This window comes from Bufo gargarizans, chromosome 2 (genome assembly GCF_014858855.1).
Source record: "Bufo gargarizans isolate SCDJY-AF-19 chromosome 2, ASM1485885v1, whole genome shotgun sequence".
In the NCBI taxonomy this organism is placed as follows: domain Eukaryota; kingdom Metazoa; phylum Chordata; class Amphibia; order Anura; family Bufonidae; genus Bufo; species Bufo gargarizans.
This window is the reverse complement of record NC_058081.1, coordinates 717,659,797-717,674,660: the sequence shown is the minus strand read 5'-3', so window position 1 is coordinate 717,674,660 and position 14,864 is coordinate 717,659,797. Positions and strand designations below refer to the sequence as shown.

At 46.7% G+C, this 14,864-nt stretch overlaps 1 long non-coding RNA gene across 1 annotated transcript in view; it reads right to left on the bottom strand.

Moving 5' to 3' along the window:
* Positions 1–14,864, bottom strand: part of LOC122927106 — a 56,453-nt gene that overhangs the window by 19,167 nt on the left and 22,422 nt on the right. The window lies entirely within an intron of this gene.

The window sequence follows — 14,864 nt, the reverse complement described above, 5'->3', positions numbered from 1 at the left end:
CGACCTGAGGGCGGCATATAACCTGGTAAGGATCAAGGCGGGCGATGAGTGGAAGACCGCGTTTAACACCAGGACCGGTCATTATGAATCCTTGGTTATGCCCTTTGGGTTGTGCAATGCGCCCGCAGTCTTCCAGGAATTCATCAACGATGTTTTCCGTGACCTGTTGCAGCAGTGTGTGGTGGTCTATTTGGATGACATCTTGGTATATTCTGCATCCATGGAGGCCCACATTCTGGATGTCAGACGAGTGTTGCAACGCTTACGAGAGAACAAGCTGTTCGGTAAGCTTGAGAAATGCGAATTTCACCGATCCCAGGTAACCTTCTTAGGTTACATCATTTCCGCTGAGGGGTTCTCCATGGATCCTGAGAAGGTTTCGGCTGTCTTACAGTGGCCCCAGCCCAGTGGGCTTCGTGCCCTGCAGCGCTTTTTGGGCTTCGCCAATTATTATCGGAAGTTCATCAGGGACTTTTCCATGCTAGCCAAGCCTCTCACGGATCTGACCAGGAAGGGCAGTAATCCTCAGGTCTGGCCGCTCGAGGCCATCCGAGCTTTTGAGGCTCTAAAGTCCGCCTTTGTGTCGGCTCCGATTCTGTCGCATCCCAACCCTGGGTTGCCTTTTGTCCTCGAGGTGGACGCGTCTGAGACGGGAGTAGGCGCCCTCCTGTCTCAGCGTAGAACACCAGAGGGTCCTCTGCTTCCTTGTGGGTTTTACTCCCGGAAACTGTCTTCCGCGGAGTGCAACTATCAGATTGGTGACAGGGAGTTATTGGCCATCGTGCAGGCCCTTAAAGAATGGAGGCACTTGCTCGAGGGCTCGGTGGTTCCGGTTCTGATCCTGACGGACCACAAGAATCTGACCTACCTCTCTGAGGCCAAGAGATTGACACCACGTCAGGCCAGATGGGCTCTGTTCTTGTCACGTTTTAATTACGTGGTCTCCTACCTACCCGGCTCCAAGAACATCAGAGCGGATGCCTTATCACGGCAGTACTCCGAGCTGTCCGGGGAGGAGTCTATTCCGACTACGGTCATACCCCCGAATCAGATCCTGGCCGCTATTCGCACCAGCCTGACTTCTCCTCTGGGTGAGCAGATTTTGGCGGCTCAATCTGGTGCTCCCTCTGGGAGACCCAACGGCAGATGTTTTGTGCCTGAGGAGTTGCGCACTCGGTTGTTGCGAACCTACCATAACTCCAAGGCCGCGGGGCACCCTGGAAAGAATCAGCTGTCCTGGGCGGTTTCACGTCTGTTCTGGTGGCCTTCTCTACGTTCCGACATCGCCGCATATGTAGCGGCATGCTCCGTTTGTGCCCAGAGTAAGTCCCCTCGGCACCTTCCGTTGGGCCTTTTGCAACCCATAGCCACCGGGGAGCGTCCATGGTCACACCTGGGGATGGATTTCATTGTGGACCTCCCTGCATCCCGAGGCCATACGGTCATTCTCATGATTGTGGATCGGTTTTCCAAAATGTGCCACTGTGTTCCTCTCAAGAAGTTACCCTCTGCACAAGAGTTGGCCTCGATTTTTGCCAGGGAGGTCTTCCGGTTGCACGGTTTGCCCAAGGAGATTGTGTTGGATCGGGGGAGTCAGTTTGTGTCCAGGTTCTGGCGCGCCTTTTGCTCCCAGTTGGGGATTCATCTCTCTTTCTCCTCGGCCTACCACCCTCAGTCCAATGGGGCCGCAGAACGATCCAATCAGGCCTTGGAGCAATTCCTTCGTTGCTATGTCTCCGATCACCAAGACAATTGGGTTGACCTCCTGCCTTGGGCTGAGTTTGCCAGGAACACGGCGGTGAACTCTTCCTCTGGGACGTCTCCCTTCATGGCCAATTATGGGTTCCAACCTGCTGTGTTACCGGAGGTATTCTCTCCCCAGGATATTCCGGCTGTGGAGGATCACCTTTCCATCCTACGTGCTTCTTGGGTACAGATCCAGAGGTCCCTTGAGGTCTCTGCGCAGCGCCAGAAACTCCAGGCTGATCGCAGACGAGCGCCCGCTCCTTCCTACCAGGTCGGAGACCGCGTATGGTTGTCCACCCGCAACCTCAACCTTCGAGTGCCCACTCCCAAGCTGGCGCCTCGCTTTGTTGGTCCCTTCCGAGTGCTTCGCAGGGTAAACCCGGTAGCCTATGCCCTTGCGCTTCCTCCTGGCATGCGGATCTCCAACGTGTTTCATGTCTCCCTGTTGAAGCCACTGGTGTGTAATCGTTTCACTTCCTCGATTCCTCGGCCTCGTCCGGTCCAAGTGGGCAATCGTGAGGAGTATGAGGTGAGCAATATCCTGGACTCACGCCTGGTCCGCGGCCGGGTGCAGTTTTTGGTCCATTGGCGTGGTTATGGTCCAGAGGAGCGTTCCTGGGTTCCCTCCGCAGATGTCCATGCTCCTGCTTTGCTCCGAGCCTTCCACGCACGCTTCCCTCAGAAACCGTTCCTTACTCCGCGGAGGAGGGGCCCTTGAGGGGGAGGTACTGTCATGGTCTTACCTCCTTGCTGTTCCCTTCGTTTGACATGTGCTGGCGGCCATCTTGGTTTCTGGGTTTTCTTGTAGCCTCCCACCCTGCGGCTCCTCCTTCCCACTGGGAGGAGCTGGATGCCCAGCTCATATATATAGGAGGTCTGTGGCTTCAGTTCCTTGCTTGGTCCTCCTGTGTTCACATGCTTCCAAGACTGCTGCTGCTTCTGGTTCCTGATCCTGGCCTCGTCTGACTACCCCGTTGGTTCCTGATTCCGGCTTCGTCTGACTACCCCGTTGGTTCCTGATTCCGGCTTCGTCTGACTACCCCGTTGGTTCCTGTTCCTGGCTTCGTCTGACTACCCTTCTGGTTCCTGACCTCTGTCTCCGCAAGACCCTGCTTCGGTTTAGCCATCCGTTCGGACTTTGCTTACGGCTTGCTCTTCAATAAAACCTTCTTATTTTCCACTTATCTCTTGTTGTACGTCTGGTTCATGGTTCCATGACACCTCCCTATTGCGGACAAAGCCCACCTGGTCCCCATGTATCAAAGAAGGAAGGAAGTTTGCCAGTCGGTTGGCCAACATTTTAGCTAACAGTTTGAGATCCAAATTCAGAAGGGAAATGGGTCTGTAATTTGCGCAGAGTTTGGGATCCTTTCCCTCCTTGGGGATCAGTGCTATGTGTGCAGTCGTCATATCTCTAGACAGGGCATTACCTTTTAATGCAGAATTGCATACGTTAAGAAGGTGTGGGAGTAGTTGGGTCTTAAAGGCTTTGTAATATAATGACGGAAGGCCGTCGGGGCCAGGGCTTTTCCCCAGGGGCAGTTGGGAGAGAGCTACGGAAAGCTCCTCGATTGAGAAGGGAGCTGCCAGTAGGGTTCTCTGAATATCGGTGAGCTGAGGGAGGGTGTTCGCCTCTAAGAAGGAGATTAAAGACAGGTGGGTTTCAGAGGATGGAGGGGGCGGGATGTTGTAAAGCTCTTCATAAAATGCCCTAAATTGATTAGCCATTTGGTTTGTGGCGAAAATGGTATCACCATTTGGGGACTTTAGTTGATGTATGTAATTGCTGTCTCTTCTTGCCTTAATTCTATTCATCAAGAACTTAGTAGTCTTATCGCCATGAGCATAAAATTTATGCTGCGAATTTAAATAGTATTTGGCGGATTTAGCATCCAATAAAGCTTTTAGTTCTGCTCTGAGACTAGAGAGGTCTTGACGCTGAGAATCGGCTAAGGAGCATTTGTGTAGGGTCTCTAGTTTTTTAATTCTAGTGAGAAGAGCTGCTATCTTTTGTTCCCTGATTTTCTTAATGTATGATCCAATACTAATGAAGTGTCCCCTTATGAAGGGTTTGTGTGCATGCCAGAGAGTTTGAGGGGATAGAGAAGGGTCAGTATTCAGTTTAAAGTACTCTTCTAGTAGGGAAGAAATTTTTGTAATGATTTTGGGGTCTCCTATAATGGATTCGTTCAGACGCCAGTTAAAGCATGAGGTATTGCGTGTAGGGGCATGATCGGATATATGGATAGATCCAATCTTGGCCTCTGAGCAGTGCTGGAGGTGCTCCTTGGACACAAATAAGTAGTCGATACGGTGGTACGTATTGTGTACATGCGAAAAGAAGGTGTAGTCTACATCGCTAGGATGGAGGGAACGCCAAGAGTCGACCAAGTGCAAGTTCCAGAAACCCTCTCTCACTCTTCTCAGTGAGTTCAGGGAGTGAGCTGATTTATGGGAGGATATATCTAGCAGAGGGTCAAGCGCAATATTAAAGTCGCCTCCCAGCACAACAATACCTTCTTTAACCACTTCAGCCCTGCTAGCTGAAACCCCCTTCATGACCAGAGCACTTTTTACACTTCGGCACTACACTACTTTCACCGTTTATCGCTCGGTCATGCAACTTACCACCCAAATGAATTTTACCTCCTTTTCTTCTCACTAATAGAGCTTTCATTGGGTGGTATTTTATTGCTGCTGACATTTTTACTTTTTTTGTTATTAATCGAAATGTAACGATTTTTTTGCAAAAAAATGACATTTTTCACTTTCAGCTGTAAAATTTTGCAAAAAAAACGACATCCATATATAAATTTTTCGCTAAATTTATAGTTCTACATGTCTTTGATAAAAAAAAATGTTTGGGCAAAAAAAAAATGGTTTGGGTAAAAGTTATAGCGTTTACAAACTATGGTACAAAAATGTGAATTTCCGCTTTTTGAAGCAGCTCTGACTTTGAGCACCTGTCATGATTCCTGAGGTTCTACAATGCCCAGACAGTAGAAAAACCCCACAAATGACCCCATTTCGGAAAGTAGACACCCTAAGGTATTCGCTGATGGGCATAGTAAGTTCATAGAACTTTTTATTTTTTGTCACAAGTTAGCGGAAAATGATGATGATTTTTTATTTTTATTTTTTTCTTACAAAGTCTCATATTCCACTAACTTGCGACAAAAAATAAAAAATTCTAGGAACTCGCCATGCCCCTCACGGGATACCTTGGGGTGTCTTCTTTCCAAAATGGGGTCACTTGTGGGGTAGTTATACTGCCCTGGCAATTTAGGGGCCCAAATGTGTGAGAAGAACTTTGCAATCAAAATGTGTAAAAAATGGCCTGCGAAATCCGAAAGGTGCACTTTGGAATATGTGCCCCTTTGCCCACCTTGGCTGCAAAAAAGTGTCACACATCTGGTATCGCCGTACTCAGAAGAAGTTGGGGAATGTGTTTTGGGGTGTCATTTCACATATAACCATGCTGGGTGAGAGAAATATCTTGGCAAAAGACAACTTTTCCCATTTTTTTATACAAAGTTGGCATTTGACCAAGATATTTTTCTCACCCAGCATGGGTATATGTAAAATGACACCCCAAAACACATTCCCCAGCTTCTCCTGATTACGGCGATACCAGATGTGTCACACTTTTTTGCAGCCTAGATGCGCAAAGGGGCCCAAATTCCTTTTAGGAGGGCATTTTTAGACATTTGGATCCCAGACTTCTTCTCACACTTTCGGGCCCCTAAAAAGCCAGGGCAGTATAAATACCCCACATGTGATCCCACTTTGGAAAGAAGACACCCCAAGGTATTCAATGAGGGGCCTGGCGAGTTCATAGAATTATTTTTTTTTTTGCATAAGTTAGCGGAAATTGATTTTTTTTGTTTTTTTCACAAAGTCTCCCTTTCCACTAACTTAGGACAAAAATTTCAATCTTTCATGGACTCAATATGCCCCTCACGGAATATCTTGGGGTGTCTTCTTTCCGAAATGGGGTCACATGTGGGGTATTTATACTGCCCTGGCTTTTTAGGGACCCTAAAGCGTGAGAAGAAGTCTGGAATATAAATGTCTAAAAATGTTTACGCATTTGGATTCTGTGAGGGGTATGGTGCGTCCATGTGAGATTTTATTTTTTGACACAAGTTAGTGGAATATGAGACTTTGTAAGGAAAAACAAAAACAAACAAAAAATTTCCGCTAACTTGGGCCAAAAAAATGTCTGAATGGAGCCTTACAGGGGGGGGGGGGGGGTGATCAATGACAGGGGGGTGATCAATGACAGGGGGGTGATCACCCATATAGACTCCCTGATCACCCCCCTGTCACTGATCACCCCCTGTAAGGCTCCATTCAGACGTCCGCATGATTTTTACGGATCCATGGATACCAAAACACATGCGGACGTCTGAATGGAGCCTTACAGGGGGGTGATCAATGACAGGGGGTGATCAATGACAGGGGGTGATCAGGGAGTGTATATGGGTGATCACCCCTCTGTCATTGATCACCCCCTGTAAGGCTCCATTCAGACGTCCGCATGATTTTTACGGATCCATGGATCGGATCCGCAAAACACATGCAGATGTCTGAATGGAGCCTTACAGGGGGGTGATCAATGACAGGGGGTGATCAGGGAGTGTATATGGGTGATCACCCCTCTGTCATTGATCACCCCCCTGTAAGGCTCCATTCAGACGTCCGCATGATTTTTACGGATCCATGGATACCAAAACACATGCGGACGTCTGAATGGAGCCCTACAGGGGGGTGATCAATGACAGGGGGGTGATCAGGGAGTGTATATGGGTGATCACCCGCCTGTCATTGATCACCCCCCTGTAAGGCTCCATTCAGACGTCCGCATGTGTTTTGCGGATCCGATCCATGTATCCATGGATCCGTAAAAATCATGCGGACGTCTGAATGGAGCCTTACAGGGGGGTGATCAATGACAGAGTGGTGATCAATGCAGGGGGTGATCAGGGAATCTATATGGGTGATCACCCGCCTGTCATTGATCACCCCCCTGTAAGGCTCCATTCAGACGTCCGTATGTGTTTTGCGGATCCGATCCATGTATCAGTGGATCCGTAAAAATCATGCGGATGTCTGAACGGAGCCTGACAGGGGGGTGATCAATGACAGGGGGGTAATCAATGACAGGGGGGTGATCAGGGAGTTTATATGGGGTGATCAGGGGTTCATAAAGGGTTAATAAGTGACGGGGGGGGGGGTGTAGTGTAGTGTAGTGTTTGGTGCGACTTTACTGACCTACCTGTGTCCTCTGGTGGTCGATCCTAACAAAAGGGACCACCAGAGGACCAGGTAGGAGGTATATTAGACGCTGTTATCAAAACAGCGTCTAATATACCTGTTAGGGGTTAAAAAATTCGGATCTCCAGCCTGCCAGCGAGCGATCGCCGCTGGCATGCTGGAGATCCACTCGCTTACCTTCCGTTCCTGTGAGCGCGCACGCCTGTGTGCGCGCGTTCACAGGAAATCTCGGCTCTCGCGGGAGGACGCGTATATGCGTCCACCCAGAAGAGCAGGGCCGCCGGCAGGACGCAATCCTGCGTACGGCGGTCCTGTAGTGGTTAAAGGACTCAATGAATTTGTACATGCTGGCAAACCAGGATGTTGGTTTGTTGTTGGGAGCGTACAAATTAATAAATTTGTATATCTGAGGGCCTATATTCCCTTTCACTAGGAGATATCTCCCCTCCTTGAGTATGTTCTTGAGTATGTTCTGAGTATTTAAAAGGGATTTTTCTTTTAAAACCGATGCTGACACCTCCGGAGGCTGACGAATTACCACCACAGTGGAACCACACAGGATAATGTGAAAATTCCAGGTTGGGGTAATGGTTGAACCGGAAGTGTGTCTCCTGGAGAAGCAACACATCTGAACCCTCTTTGCGTAGCATTGCCAAAATTTGGCTTCTCTTAGAAGGAGAGTTAAATCCTCTCACATTGTAGGTGGCAATTTGTAGATCAGCCATGATTGTTTAGTGAGTGGGGATCAAGGCGCATCAATGTGTCGGTCCCCCAGGGGAGAGCATCGGTGAGGCGTCAGTCAGCTGGTCAGAAGAAAAGGATAAGATCCACAAGCTGGAGTGGAAACCTCTACTGAGTTGTGACAATAGAATCATGTACCTTAGAACAAACCGGGGAAAAAAAGAAAAACATTAGAACAGGAGAAAAACATTTTAAGCATAGGGTCACCCCTAAGCTAGTCATCTTGGGGGGAATAAGGTCTGCAGACCAAATTGTGTGCCGTCTAGCACAATAATGAGCAGCCTACATGGGGTGAGAGGTCCCTATAATAAGGGAGAAGGTGTTGAGTATTTATGAACAAGGCCAGCTAACTAGTGGCAAGGACTGAGCAAAATTTGCGTTAAGAAATTGGACAGCGCTGACAGACCAATTAGGTATAAAACGAAAGAGAGAGAACCAGACATGAGTCAGTGACGAAGGGACACAGGGGAAATGGGGGTGGAGAAACATAAGGGAAAACAGACAGATAATGGGTTACATCAAATGGTTAAGACTCCTCTAGGTTTCGCTGAGACAAGTCCGTTCCGTGAGATGTCCGTTGTCGTTCGTTCAAAGGTAAATGTCAGGATAAGACGAACGAGAGCCAGGAATGAACTGAAGAAAGTTCACCGGTCTTGGGTAAGTCTCTTTGGAGTCAGTTGCTTTCCTCTCTTACCCGTTTTATGGGCTTTAGGGGTATGCATCAAGGTGAAAGGCGTAACGGTTGGGACCTCTGGGAGTGCAGCAACGTCTTGAAATAAGTCCCAATTTTCAATCTGGAAGGGAGGGATTTGCAGAGCGTCGTACATTGCATCCAGATCCGAGTGTGAAGAAATGTTAAAACGACGTCCATCTTGGGTAAAAGATAGCCCAAACGCAAAGTTCCATTTATATTGGATCCTATTAGCACGTAGCCATTCTGTCAAGGGTTTCATGACCCGGCGCTTTCTGAGCGTGGAGGGAGCTAAGTCTTGATAGATGGATACTTGCGCTCCTTCAAAAACGATATCAGGGCGGTTTCTGGCCGCTTCTTGAACCGCAGCCTTCACTTGGAAATTTAGAAATTTTACAAATTATGTCCCGGGGGGGGGGGGGGGGGGGGGGATCTTCTGCTTTGGGCTTAGGGCGTAGAGCCCTATGGGCTCTCTCCAAAGTTATTTCTGGGGTGAAATTTGGGCCCAGGAGTGGTATGCAGAGATGTTTGACCGCATTTGGGACGTCACCTGGGGCAACCGTTTCAGGAATCCCACGTATCCGGAGATTGTTGCGGCGCCCCCTGTTCTCCTGGTCTTCCAGGGCATTATGCAGCTCGTTGAGGTAAGCGCTGCACTTCTGTAATGAAGTAGACGTAGCTCTCTGATGTTCCAGAACCATGACCTGCTGGGTCTCAAGGGCCTCCACCCTGTCCCCCACTTGCTTCATGTCTTGGCGCATTGCAGCTATCTCGCTCAGGACAGGCTCCATGGCCTTGCACAGGGTATGTTTTAAGTAGTGCCGGGTTATTTCATCGTTGGACTTCTCCTGTGCGCTAGCTCTGTGAGGCTGCGTAGGCTGAGTCGGCGCCATCTTAGGTTCTCGCGCCACGAACGAGGACGCTGCTTTTTGAATAAACTTATCCATTTCTCCGCTCGCTGGCAGGGTTTTTTGCAGAGTCGGGTGTTCACCGAGTTTAGGGTTGCCAATTTTCACCATGGTGAGGCTGATGGCTGCAGATTGCTAGTGGTATAGACGGCGGTAGTGCAGGAGCTCAGCAAAGTGCGGCCATCTCAGACCGGCGCAGGCTCCGCCCCCCGTATTAAGAAATTATTAAGCAAGAGTGTAAGAGCAAGTTCCTGAACTCTGTAAACGCTGCATGCGGTCCAACCCATTATCCTGCAATGATCTCATGGAAGAAAAATACTGTACCCACCATGAAGCAAAACAGATGTTCCTTATCATAGGAAAATTTTTAAAATCTTTCCTGACTTCAAAAATGGCAATAAGAATAAACCTCTGGACCAACATCTCAGCTCTAGTCATTTAGTACAAAATCTTTACAACTAAGGGGTGTATATAGGTATCAAGTCACACGTCCAAGCTCTTACCACCCCCTGCCACCTCCAAATCCTTCCTTAACCTTGAATCAACCAAAATGCTAGTGCATATATCAGCAACCCCCGCACTCTTGGTGTTCTGAAACTACAACTCCCAAAGTGGTCTATTCACTTCTATGGGAGTTAGAACAGCCGAGCATGTTTGCATACTGGAAGTTGTAGTTTCACAGCAGCTGGCCCGTGTGTTGGTGCATACTCTCATCATCTCCTGCCTGGACTTCTGCAACATCCTCCTCTGTGGCCTCCCAGCTAATGGTCTTGCACCCTTCTAATCAATCTCCAATTCTGCTGCCAATCCATCTCTCCCCTTGTTTCTCCTCTGTCTCTCCCCTCTTCCAATCCCCTCACTAGCTCCCAAATTCCCAGTGAATTCAGTTCAGAACGCTAACAACAACATATAAGGCCATCCACAATCTGCCCCATCCTTACATCTCTGACCTACTCTCCCGATATATCTCCACACATAATCTTCGATCCTCAGATGGCTTCTTTGTGCTCCTCTTGTCTGTTCCTTGCACAATCATCTACAAGATTTCTTACATATCCCCCATAGTCTGGAACCCACTACCACAGCAGATCAGACCCTACCCTACCTTTCAAACCTTCAAAAGCAACTTGAGATCCCAACTTTTCTAAAAATTCTACAATTTACAATAACCCTTCAGCCACTAAACAGCCACCTGAGCAGCATCTGCCCTCTGATACTGTCTTTTTTTTGTATTCCCTTGTAGATTTTAAGTCCTGACAGGCCGGGCTCTCTCCTCCTCTGTACCAGTCCGTTGATACTGCAAGTTCACGCTTACTGTGCTTGTTTTGTTTTATATGTTATACCCCTTTTTTAGATTTGCATCATCCTGGAATAAATAAATGATGCTTAAAAATAAATAAAATAAATGACTTCATAGAGCCACATAGCAAAACAGTTTTGGCCCTCCTTTGCCTAAAAGTCAAGCTTTTGTTCACTTCTCTCTTAGCAAAAGTTGAACAGGGACTTAATTAATATGGTGCTCATCCTGGACACTGTATTTCTCAAATCTACACCAGACAAGTGGCACAATTATATTGGTGAATCTCCCAGATACAACTCTAGGTCTACTTGCTTCCTTTGAGTACCTGATAAAACTGAAAGCCTGCAGCCACCATGGAGGATAGATAGATAGAGGTTTTTGCAGCTCTTACCTCTAATCACCTTAGCGAAGCAAGGAAAGAAAGTGGCTTGAACCCAGCCACACTTGATATGTCCAAAAACAAAAGGGTCGATTCCAGCTTCTGACGTATAAAATGATATGTTCTTTATTCGGCTTTCAAAGTTTAAGATCCAACATATATCACATGGAGAGACACAGTAATTGTGACGCGTTTCGGGCTATAGTATTGAGCCCTTCATGTCTTGATGAAGGGCTCAATACTATAGCCCGAAACACGTCACAATTACTGTGTCTCTCCATGTGATATATGTTGGATCTTAAACTTTGAAAGCCGAATAAAGAACATATCATTTTATATTATATATATATATATATATATATATATATATATATATATATATATATATATTATATATATTATATATACACACACACTATATTTTTTTTTAAAGTTACCATTAAATTCAATGGAAGCTGTAAGATCTCTTTACACTCAGTTCATCCAAGTGGTGACTGCAATAAAATGATCAAATTTTACTGTGCCAATAGTTCTACAGTACGTGCTAGTCTTTGTTTTTGCCGCAGTTGTATTGCTGGGGTGTTGTCCTGACATGTGACTGTGGCAGCCAGTCACTTGGCATATCATAGTGATGATGTCATTTAGAAGGACACATCAACACTGCCATCAGTTATTGCATAATCAGTGAAGTGGGGTAAACATTGGTGGGAAACCAAGCAACCTTTGGCATGGAAACAAGAGGTTTGAAAGGTAAGATATTAGGGGGAATATTCTGACCAAAAAGTAGAAGATGCGGTTGTGGGTATAAATGTCAGGTTAGGACTGTTCTACACTTGCGCTGTGGTTTTCCGTTTTTTTGAGATCCAGCAAATATAACTGGATCTGACCAAAGCGGATGTGTTAAATGGCACTGATCTATTTAATTCCGGTTCTTAGATCCTCTGCCGGACTCAAAACTGGAATTAACAGCACAAGTGTGAAACAGGCTAGGGATGAGCAAATCAACTTTGGATGCTTCATCCAAAGTCAATTCAATTGCAAAACTTTGTTGCAATACTTTACGGAGCAGGAGCTCCGTGTAGTATTAGAATGCATTGGCTCCGATGAGCCGAAGTTGTTACTTCGCGAAGTCTTGCGAGACTTTGTGCAATAACTTTGTGAATTAATTATTACTGCAAAGATACCGAACCACTTAGAACCAAATCAAGTTTTTTTACAGTAATAAATAATTCACGTCATTCCCCAACATCACCTGCTTTACTCCAAAACACCAGTAATTGTCTGGCAGCTGTCTCTAACATCATGCCCTCTCTGTATCTAAAACTGAACCTCTCAAGAACAGAACTTCTTGTCTAAGTAATATCAGGAAGTATTACTTTACTCAGAGTAGTGGATGCATGGAATAGCCTTCCTGCAGAAGTGGCAGCTGCAAATATTCTCCCCCCTTCAGTCTGTTCAAAATGCGGCAGCCAGGCTCATCCATCTATCAAACCGCTACACTGATGATACTAGTCTGTGCCAGTCACTTCACTGGTCGCCCATCCACCACAGAATACAGTTCAAACTTCTCACCCTCACCCACAAAGGTCTCCACAGTGCTGCACCTCCATACATCTCCATCTACCACCCTACTCGCGCTCTCCGTTCTGCGACCTAAGATTAACATCCTCCTTAATTTGTACCTCTCACTCGCGCACTCTGGAATACTCTGCCCCGGAATATTAGGTCAATTCACAACTTCTCCACCTTCAAATGTGCCTTAAAAACACAACTTTTCAGGCAGGCTTATCCAGCTACCGACTATTCCCCGAGTAAACCTCCCCCCCACCAACTCCTCCGGCCTGAACTTGATCCTCTAACAGTCCCAAACCTGATACAGATCAGCCGGCACCACTGCTGTCAGTTCAATAATGGCTTGAATCCTACTTTCACAATCAACTACCTTATGTGTCACCCCCAATGCCTCATAGATTGTGAGCAGGGCCCCGACTCCTAGTGTTTCAGTTGTATATTAGGCAGTTACTTTTGTTTTGTACATGAACCCTATGAATTTGTAAAGTGCTGCGCAATATGGTGGCGCTATATAAATAAATATTATTAGTAATTCACAAAGTTATTACATGAAGTCTTGCGAGACTTTGCAAAGTAATAACTTCGGCTCATTGGAGCCAATACATTCTAAGGGTCCATTAACACGTCTAAGTATTTTGCTGATCCGCAAAACGCGGATCCGCAAAACACGGACACCGGCAATGTGCATTCCGCAATTTGTTGACCGCACATCGCCGGCACTATAATAGAAAATGCCTAATCTTGTCCGCAATTGTGGACAAGAATAGGACATGTTCTATTTTTTTGGCGGAAACTGAAGCACGGATGTGGGAGTACGGAGCCGCAAATGCGGATGCAGAAAGCACATTCCGGCCCCATTGAAAATGAATGGGTCTGCACCCGTTCTGCAAAAGTGCGGGACGGATGCGGACTCATTTTGGGAAGTGTGAATGGACCCTTATACTGTACGGAGCTGGAAAAAAAGTAAGCAAGAACCTTGTTTATATAAAGTATTATATTCTTTATTGCAGCATATATAAATAATTAGGTAAACAAATCATATAAAATGGGGAAAAAAAAACATCTAGAAATGGAGAAATGTCCACAAACGCTGTACTGAATATGGATCCCAAAGTACCCACATAGCTCCTACAAAAGATGGAAATACATGTACATAAGGCACATGACAGTGTGCCCCCCGTGGCCCTATTGTGGCCCGCATGAGGCGGGTCCGCAATACACGGGGCACCGGCCGTGTGCACTCACTTCACTTGAATGGGTCTGCAAATCCGGAGATGCGGTGCGGAAGGAATGGAACCACGGAAAGGAAGCACTACGGAGCGATTCTTTGGTGTTCCGTTTCGTTCTTCTGTTCCACAAAAAGATAGAACTTGTTCTATCTTATTGCAGAACGTACGGATCGCGGATCCATTGAAGTTGAATGTGTCTGGATCTGTCCTGGCCGCCGCACAAACGTTGCCTGTGCATTGGGGACTGCATGCACGGAACGAATACGTTGTGTGCAAGAGGCCTAACACAAAGGTAGGTAAGCCTGAACCAATCCAATAGCAAGAAATAATAATATCAGATCTACATAGCAAACCTAATGCTACAGAGGGGATGAAGTAACATACCCACTCAAAGGGTTAACCATCCCAAAGCCAATTTAGGACCAGGAGAAACGTAAGGAAAAAGAAAAACCCAAGTTAGACGAGGTGAGGACAATAACCAACCTGTGGACATGTTTGTGGGAGCGTACTTGAATGGAGCATGACCTTCCATGGCCGTCAGATTTACGATAGTTTGGTGACAATTACAATACAAATCTACCCCGGCCAATCGCTCACGTACAGCAGATTTGTTATTCTGGTGGACAAACTGCCAGAAGATGGACCAGTTTTATTAAGAGGCCCATCTTAGGGCACTTTCACACTTGCGTTGTTTGATTCCGTCAGGCGGTTCTGTTGCCTGAACTGCAAACGCATGTCATGCCAGATTCGTTTTTTCCGGTATTTATTTTCTTCACATTTTTAAAGGTCTGCGCATGCAGGAATACCGGATCCGACACTAATACATTTCTATGGAACAAAATGCTGGATCCGGAATTCAGGCAAGTGTTCAGTTTTTTTTTTGGCCGGAAATAAAACCGCAGCATGAAAAAGTCCTGAAAAGTCAAAAAGACTGAACTGAAGACATCCTGAACTGATTGGTCTCCATTAAGAATGCATTAGGATAAAACAGATCAGTTTTTTTCCGGTATTGACCCCCTCA